This window comes from Pinus tabuliformis, chromosome Q, assembly GCF_031772625.1.
Source record: "Pinus tabuliformis cultivar Carrire ecotype Pingquan chromosome Q, CPIR1, whole genome shotgun sequence".
NCBI lineage: Eukaryota > Viridiplantae > Streptophyta > Pinopsida > Pinales > Pinaceae > Pinus > Pinus tabuliformis.
In genome coordinates, this window is record NC_142296.1 from 182740722 (window position 1) to 182753050 (window position 12329).

A 12329-nucleotide genomic window follows, 5' to 3' on the forward strand; every position below is an offset into this window, starting at 1 on the left:
ACCTTCAAAAGTTGACTGCAACAACACTTTGCATTTAGGCAGCCTCATTTTTCACATTTTGACCAATATTGGGTGATTGGAGTTTTAGCAGGGCACATGACCTCCAAATTGGAAAATTCAAGATGTTATGGAAAGTAGGCTCGATAATATTTCCAACAGGCCATTACATGCCCAATGTGGACTCTATTAATGCCTCCACAATTGGTCTGAAAAAAAGGCGTTGCGCACTTATGGCAGGTTTCCAGTGTAAAATTACACTAGCGTTGTGCACCTATTGAAAACACCTCAAAATTGCTATCAAAACACCTCCAAAGCTATTTAATGATGGTGCCAAGTAAGTTTACCATTCCTCCTCACTAAGAAAGAAGTTTTCTTGATTTCTTTAGTGTGTTTGGCATCATTTCATAGCAAACCCTATTGGCATTGTGATTTATCTCATAAACCCTAAATAAGCTAATCTACCCTCATAAGCCACTAATGGCCATTGGCTGCCTTTCTCCTCCATTTACACTTGTTTTATCAACTCTTCCTCACTATCCATCACTCATCAAACTTCATTCCATTAAACCCTAATTTCTACATCAACCCCTAGCCCTAATTCCCTATTCCCAAACCCTAACTCCCAAATCCTACATATTCATTACATCTACTTCATTAACAAACCCTAATCTCACATTTGAAAACCCTACTCCCTCCCTCATTTCCCCCATTCCTTCATAAATACTTTACCCTAATTCCTTCAAACATTCACCCTCACCTTACATTTCACTTACTTTATATTTCAAAATATCTTCATACTCATCTGTTTTCATTACAAACTTCATGACCCATCATATTACCAAAAGCATTAAGAAAGAAAAAAGAGCATGATAAACTCAACGATATTGGCTAAAGCATCATTAGCCCATCAAAACACCTAACAAGGATCACTCATGCCAAATTTCAAGAAATTTGGAGCAATTTTTGTCATTTTTGAAATTTTTAATGTGAAAAACAGGGTTTTGTTGGGGGCATCCATTTGCAAAAAAGTTTATATTTTTGGGATCGGAAGGGAAAAATATGCATGCTCAAAAATGGCTGAGAATTTTGGACAAGTTCTAGGTCTCCAAAATGGAAAAAAAACACCCAAAAAGTGCCCTCTATGCCACTTTTTTTCCACACAGGAAGTAGTCTTGGGAGAATCAATCTTTGGAGAGTCAAATGGACTCCAAATTCAAAAATTCAAGTTGTTCCAAAAAGTAGACTCACCAAGATTTCTAATGAGCTATCCTACACCTGATTTGTACTTCAGGAAGCCTTACAAAAGTGGCCTAGAAAAATTGTTGCGCATAGGATCAGTGGCGCTGCGCATAGGAGGAAATTTGCGAGTTTTGCCTGATTTTCCAGAATTTCGCCCAGTTTGACTATCAGTTGACTTTTTCTTTTCTCCTTGGTAAATTTTTGATGGTAAATGATGTAATATGATGTAAATTTGATGAAAAAATGACTTGAGGGGGTAGATACATCAATTAGTGGTAGTTTGAGGATGAATGAATCAGTTTCCATAGTTTTAGAGGCAAGCTGTTCCACTGCCTATTTTCTAGTTCCTAGTTTAGATATTACTGAAACAACTCCTTGACTCATGGATTCAACCCCTGATGGCTAGAATAGGTGGTTTGATGCCCATATTATGTACTTCCAAAGTCATTTGTCAAGGTTGGACTCTTCTGGATGCTTTGAGTTTTCATTGTAAATCACTTCTGTAGTTTGGCAAGGAAATGAATTAGGGTAATGCATCATTTTATGGGATTCTTGTGGTAATGTGTCTTGGCATTGTTTCTTCCTTTGTTATTTAGTTTCTCTTATGTGTATATGTGACACCATCTATTTCTTTCTTCATAACTAAATGAATCAAGATAAATAGGTGGAATCCATTGATATTCAGTGCTCTGCCTTGAGGATAGATTTAGTTTTTAATGTTTTTTGATGTTTGAAGAGGACCCATGAACTTTGCATGCCCTCTCCAAATCCTCACTGGTCTTAGACTTACCATCACACCCAATTCAAAGTGCCAAAACACTTACCTACCTTGCCCCACAGAACCTCTTGCAAATCTGTTGATTTCTCGGACCCAAAACTGCCTTTTTCATTTGATCCAACAACCAACCATCAAAATCAAACAAAATCCTTTGACCTAATATACCTAATCTAAAATCAGCAATTATTTTCAGTCATCTCAAGCCCTAGTTTCCATATTCTAATTGAGATTGACAAGGAGAGAGCCCTCTCCCGACCTGGTAGGGCTAGCTACTAGGTTGAGCGTGGTTTGATGTTACCCTAGACCTGCCTTCCTTTAGCCTGAGGTAGATTTAGGCACTAATAGGAGGTTTCAGTGGATTTCATCATAGGTTTACCCAAGTCCAAAGGAAAGAGTGTTATCATAATGGTAGTTGATATACTTACCAAGTATGTACACTTTTGTGCATTATCTCATCCATTTAAAGTGAGTACAGTTTGTACTGCATTTATGGAAACAATTCAAAAGCTACATGGAAACCCAAAGATTATTGTAAGTGACAGAGATCCCATTTTCACAGGGAATTTTTGGACAAAATTATTTTCTTGTCTTGGTACTCAGTTAGCTCATAGCTCATCTTATCATCCTCAATCTGATGGGAAAACTAAGATAGTAAACAAATGTTTGGAAGGATATCTTCGTTGCTTTGTATTTGATAAACATGCACAATGGGTCAAATGGTTGCCTCTGGCTAAATGATGGTATAACACTTCCTTCCATACTGCAACAAAAATTACCCCATTTATGGCACTTTATGGATATCATCCACCATCCATCATATCATATTTAAGAGAAAATTCTAAGGTTCAATCAGTGGAAGATCACATCGAGCATTAGCAACAAGTTCTCCAACTCTTAAAGGATAACCTCACCTTGGTGCAAAATAGAATGGAACAGTAGGCAGATCAACATCGCAGCAAAAGAAGTTTTGATGTAGGTGATTGGGTATTTCTACAGCTACAACCATATAAACAAATGTCCCTCAAGCAAGCTAAGAAGGATAACAAATTATCACCAAAGTATTATGGTCCGTACAAGGTGTTGCAAAAGATAGGTACTATGGCATAGAAATTGGAGCTTCCTACAGCTTCCCGAGTGCACCCAGTTTTCCATGTTTCATGCTTAAAGAAGTTATGGGTGACAAGGTTCCAGTTCAAATAATATTGCCAGAACTTGATGAGGAATGAAAATTCATATTGGAACCTGAAGCAGTCAAAGAAACAAGAACTCGACAAGTACGAAATTGATCAGTTTCAAAGTATCTCATCAAGTAGAAGAGCTTACTCGTTGAAGATTTCAAAATGGAGGATGAGAATTTTATACAGAAGCATCCAGAACTACTCAAGTGTCAGGACAACAAATTTTTGAAGGAGAGGGGCATGTTAGATCCCTATAATATTAGTGATTCCCCCATTACTATTGTCGTTGTATCCCTTATTTTTATTGTTGTGCCCCAATTGTCCCCATACTATTATTATTGTGCCCCATAGAATCCCTCTATTGTTATTTTTGTGCCTTTATATTATTATTGTTAGGTTGGCTTGGTTATATTGTGACCCCTTAGACTTATATATATATATATATATATATATATATATATAGATATATATAGAAATGAGGTTTTGTCACTTGAATCATCCAAGAATTGTTCATTTGTGTAATGTAAAGGAGGTTGCCCCCTTGAAGAGGCTAAGTCTTAAGGCATTGATCTATCTTTTCTATATTTTTGTGAGCTAGTTTTATAACACAACCACATCATGGCATTTCACTTATGGTGTTCCTCTAACAACACCATTGAGGGCTAAGTTTGTCTGAGGATATTTCAACACATCCTCATAGGCCTTGAAGCGAAGTGGTATGTGAGTGAGATAGTTGGTTCTCATCACATATTTGAATCCCTCTCTCACTCATTCCTTACCTTTTTTCAGCTGCTAGTTCACCCTGATACCGGGTTAGAGATACTCACGTAATTTTGGAAAAAAAAAATCCATACATATTTGAGACCATGTCCATGAGTGGAGAAAGCATCACATCCTATGTAAAGTGAACATAATAGAGGACCTATCCCTAGACTTTTTTTCTAAAATCTCTTGTGCCAGCAATAGCAAAAGATGTGGATACAACCATGCCACAAACAAAAGAAGATACTATCAACAAATATCAACAGCATGAACTAATTTATACTTAGTCAGGGTATCTTTACTATGCTCTACCCGATGCCCCTCGATTACAGTCATTTGGACAAGATAAACTGGGAGAATCAAATGTTGCATATGGTTCAGTTGGAATTGTTACCACTCAAACTAGCAGGAGTCCTAGGAGGGGATCATATAGATCCACTACTAGGTCAAGTATTCAAAATGGAGAAATACCCCACTATCACCTCAGATAAAGCTCCCATCTCTTTACAAAATTTCACCGATGGGAGTAGTCTTGGTATGAGACGAATTACAATAATAGATGGATCAATGATAGGATGTGGAGTGATTCCTAAAGCCTATTCATAAGAAAGGCCCAGATAAAAGGTTTACTTGTTATAGAAGCAAGATGGATGTATCTCGTAGAAGGGCTAAGAGGATGCCTAAACCTAGGGTTTAAGGAGTGTTACTTGAAAAGAAGTTCCTAAGATCAAGGAATTATAGAAGACTAGGATTTCAAAAGTGATCTTTGTGAAATTGAAAGCTAGAATGTAGTGGGACCACAAATAAACCCAAGTTGGCCTAAACGAGGTCAAGGATTTGGATTAGAGAAACAAATGGATGATATTTACCAAGATAAGGAGAATAATAGGATCAAAGGAATTGAATTTCTCTTGGAATTTGAGTACAATGATCCTAACGAAGCCACCAACGAAAGAGAACATAGGGATGAGAATGGTCTCCAAGCTAGGGTTTGAAATATTTTGAGATTGCAACACAAGATCAACCTGAAATTCGGAGGACCTCTTAAAATCACTCCAATGCCATAGTTGACCAGTTCTCAAGGATTTTCAATGGCTAAAATGATTTTAGATAATTCCCTAGGAGGTCTACTAGGTTAGGGATTAGAAAGAAGGAAGGAAGGTGAGAAGAATGTTCTTTTGTGATCACCTTAGGACTAGACCAATGCCTAACCAATTGGGAGAATTGAGTATAATTAAATTTATGCCTAGATAGGCTTAATTCCAATAAAGGAGTTCCCCAACAACTTCATATGGCCCAAGAAACAACTAGGTTTGAAAGGGAAATTACACTTCTTTTATGTTGTAAATGACGACTTATGAAGGAAAATAATGAATAATCATGTACCCCTAGGAAAATAATTCACCATAATTCAAAATGAGCATATGAAAATCCTTCACAAGGAGTAGACCAGGAACTTGGCATAAGCATAAAGGAAACCAAACTAGCTTCATGAAAAAAAATATTTCATTGACAAAATACAAGATAAACATGAAAAGATTACTCACAAGTATAGCGAAATTATTCCAATGATAAAGAGGCAAGAAAATTGAAGCTCTGAGACAATGTTTAGGCTCTTCCAAACATCAAAATGCTTTAAATATCCATTTAATTCATCAAAAGGCTTAATGAAATTTCCAGAAGAAAAAAATGATCCAAATCTAAGTGATGATGAGATTCAAATGACCTCTCATCAATTTATATCCTTCCTAAAGAGTTATATTTTCCTAATTAGCCCTAATTAAGCCCCACATAATAAAATAATGTACAATAATTATATGACTTGGTGAAAAGCCTGCCAAATAGCTCCATAATACAAAGATAAGCATCTCAAAAGGGAAAAATAATATATACAATGAGTCGTTGGGCCATTGAATATGCCTAGAGGAGTCCAAAGTGTGGCAAGGTGAGAGAATAGGCTCCAAACATAGTGATCAAGTGGGTGGCCCTTATATCCAAGAAAATCAAATGGGGTGTCCCCAAGTGGGTCTTGGGACACAATGACATCCTCATGTGTCTCCAACTGGATCGATAATGCTTGCATACAATTTGTAAGGGCTAGAATAAGGACATAAACCCTCCTTCTATCTCTCAATGATGAGACACATCCTCATTTGGGCCCTGGAACATCTACCAAGTGTGTGGTGCAAGTGTGAAGCCAGATGGTCATGGTGGTCTAGGTACATCATCCTCATCCAAAATATGGAACACGAGCAATCAATGAATGGTGTCAAGGAATCCATGAAGTGAAATCTTCTCTCTGCTATGGTGGAGACCCATGGCTCTCAATGCTCACCCTACAAGTGCCAATATGACCCTTTACAAGGCTTGGACCCCGTATAGGGAGACCAAACCCTAAATGGAGACCCACCTGATGAGCAACAATATTGCAACAAGAATTCTGCAACTCTTAGGCTACCAACTTTACTTTGTCAAACCGAGGTTTGTACAAACTTGGAGGTGACAATGTTGTATACACATTTAATAATGATGATTTTGCCTTTTGTCACGGTTCAGCTCGCGAGAGACCATTGGGGTCCCCAAGTCATATTTCTATGGAGTCAGAAGAAGCTTGGTTTCTTGATGGAAGAAAGGGAAATCTTCTCTAATGGAGAGCTACTCTACTGCAATAATGGAAAAGACCAGAATTCAATGATAAATCACACCATTTCCTAATTAACTGCCAAGAAACTATGCCTTGAAATAATGCTAAAATATCATGAACAAAATGCTATTATCTAAGCATGGAAGTAAGAAGCATCAAACATCACAAATGTGCAAGTAAAGGGACTGAAATAAATATGCTTTTTGTCTTTTTGTCTTTTCATGCAAAATCAAGTATGGAAACTAATTTCTTTTGGTGATGTGGAAGGTGAATTAAGGATGTTGGAGGATGGCTGGAAGAGTTATGACATGGTTGGATGGTGTGGGAAACCCTTGGAGATATTTTGGCGACTTCCTAGACGTTTTCCCTCAATTCGGCCTCAAAACAGGCCATTTCAAGAAAGCCTATAGGATGTACTAGAAACCTACAGGATTCCCTGTAAACCTACAAGATATAGCCGAGAGAAAAATGGAAGGTGTTTGAAGTGATGGAAGTCTTAGGGAAGGTGGCAGAGGGGTGGAATGAAGTGAGAAAAGGTCTAGGATCACTCAGAAGTCAATAACAAAGATAGAGGATGGTTGGATTCGCTCAATTTGCTTGGAGGACTTTCTATGAAAAATGCTGAAAACTAGTGAACACAATGGTGAAAACAAGGAATGACTATGGTGGATGGAGTGGAAGGTGGTTGTTGGCTATGAAGTCATTGTCTCCTCCTAAAGCACCTGCTCTACATAAAACATGTATAATTCCAAAAATTTGATGTAAACAAGAAGCATTCTCATAAGCTAGAAAAGTAGAATTAATGAACTAACTGCCTACATGATGCATGAGGAAAGTCGTTGAAAGGAATGAAAACATGGATGAGATCTACTACAAGATTGAAGATAGAAGAGATGGAAATGAAATCCTACTTTGCAAAATTGATCAAATGCGTTAAATACAGTAACCTCTAAAGCTTATGCAAGAAATAGAAATCTGTGTTTTTGGGGCTGCATAAAGGTCCCTTCATCAAATCATGATCCCAAAGGGAGGAAATGAGGCCAAGAAACCCACTGAAAACCTTGTCGTACTCCTTGTATCCTGCTAACCTGCTACTGAAGTAAGGTACAAATGGAAGAAAACTAATAGACAACCAATCCAATCTACACTACTTGCAATGAAAACACATCTAAAAGCAAATTAATAATGAAGCTATGAGGATAATCTAAACATACATATACAAGAAAGAGGAGACTTCACTGCTAGGGTTGGCCCCTAACCCAATAGCTTTAGCCCTCTGAGTTAAATCAGTGCTCAAAACAAAACTCATTCTTATTACCAAAACAAAAAATTACATCAATAAAACTTTCACAAGTCTCGAGATCAAAAATAGCTTAGAGTTTTACAACAAAAACTTGAATCCTAATGAGGCTCTAGGCCTCTCTACTTATACAACTCAAGTCCCCAACGACTTCCTTAAAATCAAGGAAGCTCGGCTCCCAAAATTGAGATAAGCTAGCTCTGTGTCTCTCACTTGCTCGACTTCCTTCTAATCCTCATGGTTTGGCTTCTTGCACTCCTAGCTAGTGTGATGGATGGAGGAATATTCGAATGGGGGAGAATTAAATGAGGAGGATTTACCTCCTACAATCCCTCTCCCTTGTCCCATTTGAGTTTTAATCTTAGTTTTTGCCAAAATTCCTTGATTTTCTCCTTTAATCCTACATTCAATGCATATTATTCCACTAGGCATAATATCCAACTCTAGCTCATCCCATAAACAAAATATAATAAAAAACATGTAATAAGTTGAGAGAAAAGTTGGTTTGACTAAGCTAGGAGGTGAATTAAGGCCCATATAATTACCCAATGATGAGGCTCATCATCACCCCCCTATTGAAAGTGTTTCTCATCCTTTGAGCAACTCAATCAATATCCATATCCTTCATAGCTCTAGTGGCCTCTCTGAGATCCCATGCCTCTATTGTGGTTTCCTCTTCTTGTTCATAGAAGCCTGCTTTCCTTTCTACCTCCTCCCGCTGCCTCTTTTCTTCTTCTTCCTTCCTTCCTTCTAGCATTCCTAAGAGTAATGGTGGACTGAGTTTCAGGCCAATTCAATTGACTTTTAGCTTTTGCATAGGTTGCTTGTACATGGGTGTCGTGTTTAGTGCTTCTCTCAATATTTGAGGAGATTGGTACTCTCTTATCTTTAAGTTGTATTTCAATGTGTTCCATCTCCTTAGGAAAGAATGTATGCTATCATCCCCTAACAACCTGAACATGTCCTCAAAATATGAAATTGCTTGCTCTTGAGCAGCAACATATCTATGTGCAAGATTAGGATCATTTGCAATCAAATTATGGGTACTGATATGGGCCATGGGATCTAACTGTTCAACTTTGATCATAAGAGGTTCAATTTTCTCTCTTGCCAATATCTTCTTCATCTTTGCAGCCCTTGATTTCTCATGGTTCATCCATGATGCCAAAGCCATCAACTGTAAATTTCCTAGCTTAGCATTAGGGTCCCATACATTCATGTCTAGTAAGGCCATGTTGTGCAAATAAAACTCAGGCATCTTGGCCCTATCTTCTAGTGTGTCATGATCACAAAGATCAATGAACTACCTGTAGTCCTGAAATGGCATGGTGCCTCTCTGTGCTAGGCTCTTGATTTGGAACTACAACCACTATTCCTTGAGGTATAGGGCGTAAGATTTAGCTGGAATCCTACACTGGATTGCCTCCAAAGAGAGACTGACCATACCTACCAATTGATTCTCTCTTTCTTGCAGTTGTCCTCTCAACCATGCATTCTTTATTTCTATTCGATTTTTCATTATGGCTTCTCTATCTCTCAAGCTACTTAGCTCTCTTCCCATCTCCTTGAGCTTCTCCTGCATGTGCCCAATGTCTTCCACCCCTTGGATTTAGCGATGTGCATCAATATGTGTGTTCTAGATCTCTACTTCTCAAGATCGAACAACAGTGGAATAACAAATTTTTGAGGTATAACCCTGCCTCCTTCAATAAACGTGTAGTAGAAGTCAAGGTTAGGTTGGGGGCTAGGTTCTTTTGACTTTGGGTCCTCTTCTTTAGTTCCTTGCTATTGTCCTACCTCCTTTTCCAATTTTTGTGTCTCCTGTAGGTTCAGTAGAGTATCCTGTAGGACTGCTTCTGCTTCCTATAGATTCTACTATGTATCCTGTAGGATTTCTTTTCCCATGGAGGAGGTTGATCTAGTCATAGGCCTTCTCACGTAGGTGATAGGAGACTTAGGGTAAGGAATTTTCTCCTTTTTTTAGGAGAGTCTTCAATCACAATGGGAATTTTGGTTGGTGTTTGGGGTCTCCCTTGCCTTATTCTTGTGCTTTTCCTTGTCCTAAAATATAAGGGGGTCTATCGCTATCTTTTTCCTTTTTTCTTGACAGGGGTACTAAGAGCAGTGAGGGCAGCTGCTACCTCTCTCTCAGTGGGTTATGGAGACACCCTAGGTGAATCCTCCCTCTCTTCTGCCCCCTCTTTCCCATTTCTTTCTTCACCTATGTCTTTCCTTTCTTCTTCGTCTTGTAGATCACTATCATCCTTATCATTCCCCTCCTAAAAATATCCCTCTGTTTCTTCATCATCCTCCTTATCTTTCTCCTCTTCTTATTTATCTTCCTCATTTTCTTATGTTTCATCTTCTTCTTCATCCATCTCATCTTCATTTATTTCATCTTCTTATTCATCCATCTCATCTTCATCTCCTTCTATTTATTCTTCTTCCTGCTCTACTTCTTCTTCCTTTCCTTCAGTCTCTTCCTCTTCCTCTTCACTGACAATAGGATTAACATCATATGTGAGAACTTTGATGTCTTCCTTTCCGTGCATGTCTCTAAAATCTGACCATTGTATAGGAATTACGAGGTTTTGGAGCACATCTTCTATAAGGATTCTAATTAGCCCATGGTGAGATAACTGTTGGGAATTTCCCTCTTGCACTTTGATGCTTGAGTCTATTAGTGATTGCAACAGGAAGTATGGTATGCTGAGGCTATGGTGAGGGGGTATTTCTGCTCCAAATCTCAATTCTTCAAGAAGCCTAAAATGATAGCCATAGGCCACACTATACCTACCCTCACATGAAATGTATTTGATAATTTGGTAGCTTACCTCATTCTAGGGATATAGTAGAATTGCTCTCCTTACTCCATTTTGTCCTTAGTGGGTTCCTCACCTTCTAAAAAGAATTTCCTTTTGGCAACTTGGCTATCTCCTTTGTCTTCCTTCCTCCATGGTACTCCTAGGAAGTGCAGTAACTCTGTTGATGATTTCAGGGGTGAGTTCTATGGAGAGGCCTCTTAACACAATAGTAGCATGGACTCTGGTGAGTGGAATGAGGGAGAGAGAAAAATCTCCGGCCACCTCATCATCATACCCCCTTAATTTTTCATAAAACCCTATCCAATTATGACTTGTGAAGATTTCTAGTACTTGAGGGTGTTGTTGGATTCTCATAGTGTTAGTGGGCTCCCTCTTATTAAACCCTCCTATCATCTTTGGTTGGTGAGGTTTTGAGGAGATGAGATGGTTCATACAATTTTCAAATGCAGAAGTAAAAAGCTGAGATGACTATGTGGACAATTCTCTTACACAATTTCCAAATTCACTCAAACTAGAGGAAATTTTTGTTCAATATACTTGGAAAGAGGAATGTAATTACAAAGCATACCTCTTCATAATGTTTTCTGTGGTAAATCCCCATTTTTCCCCTCTGAAACTCCTCTCGGCCTATCCTGTAGACTGTCTTTGAGTATCCTGTAGGATTTCTTATGCAATCCTATAGGAATTCCTGTGAAGAAAAATGATGGTGTCTTCCTCGACGTAGGTTTCTTGGGTATGAGAGCGACTTATGAGAGTGAGCCTCAAGGAACTGAATGCATGAATGCATGGGGATGACGATTATTTCCTCTTATGGTCATTTGGGGTGAGGTGGTGTGCTGGCAGCAGAGGTATGGTTTCCATTTTTGGACCGTTGGTCCCCACTACCACATCAGCATTCCAAACTTCCCCGTAATCAACTCCCACTTCATGCTTCCATAGCCTTAACTTCTTTTTTCCTTCTCCTTTTTTTTGAGTTGACTGCTGCCACGTGTGAGAGGACAAATTGTTTTGTCTTTGTTGACTGATTGAAGGTGGCCAAGTGAACTGGCCACCTTTCACTTATAAACAAACTTACCTGTAACCTTTACATCTTTTGACTACATTCTACACATGATAGAGTGAGCGGGATACTTACTATGGTTCTTAATACCTTGCTGCAGTGGTTGAAGACCGGAGGTGCTTGTTGTGTGTATTAGTTGCATGCTAGTCTTCTTCCCTTTTTCTTGTCGTTCTCTAATGAATTTTTGTGGTGTATGTACCTGGTGTTGAAGAAGATGGTGCTACTGCTTCTTTAGAGTCCCTTATGCTCTTGGATCATAATGCTGGAAGCTTGTTGTTGTTATGATTTGTATTCTGTGGGATAGGTTGCGACAAGATTTCCTATAGGATATCCTGTAGCTGCTTCTCCCTCAAAAATCTTAATCATACCTTCTGCTGGGAGTTTGAGGATGGTGACATGGATGGAGGAGGAGACTAGGAGTGTGGAGGATGAGGAATACTCAGGTGATTCTCCCTATTGCTCTCTGTTTCCTTCTTTTTCAAAGACTATAAATTTTTGAAACTGATATTTTTTTTTTAAGGCTGAATGCAGGGGTGCTGAAGG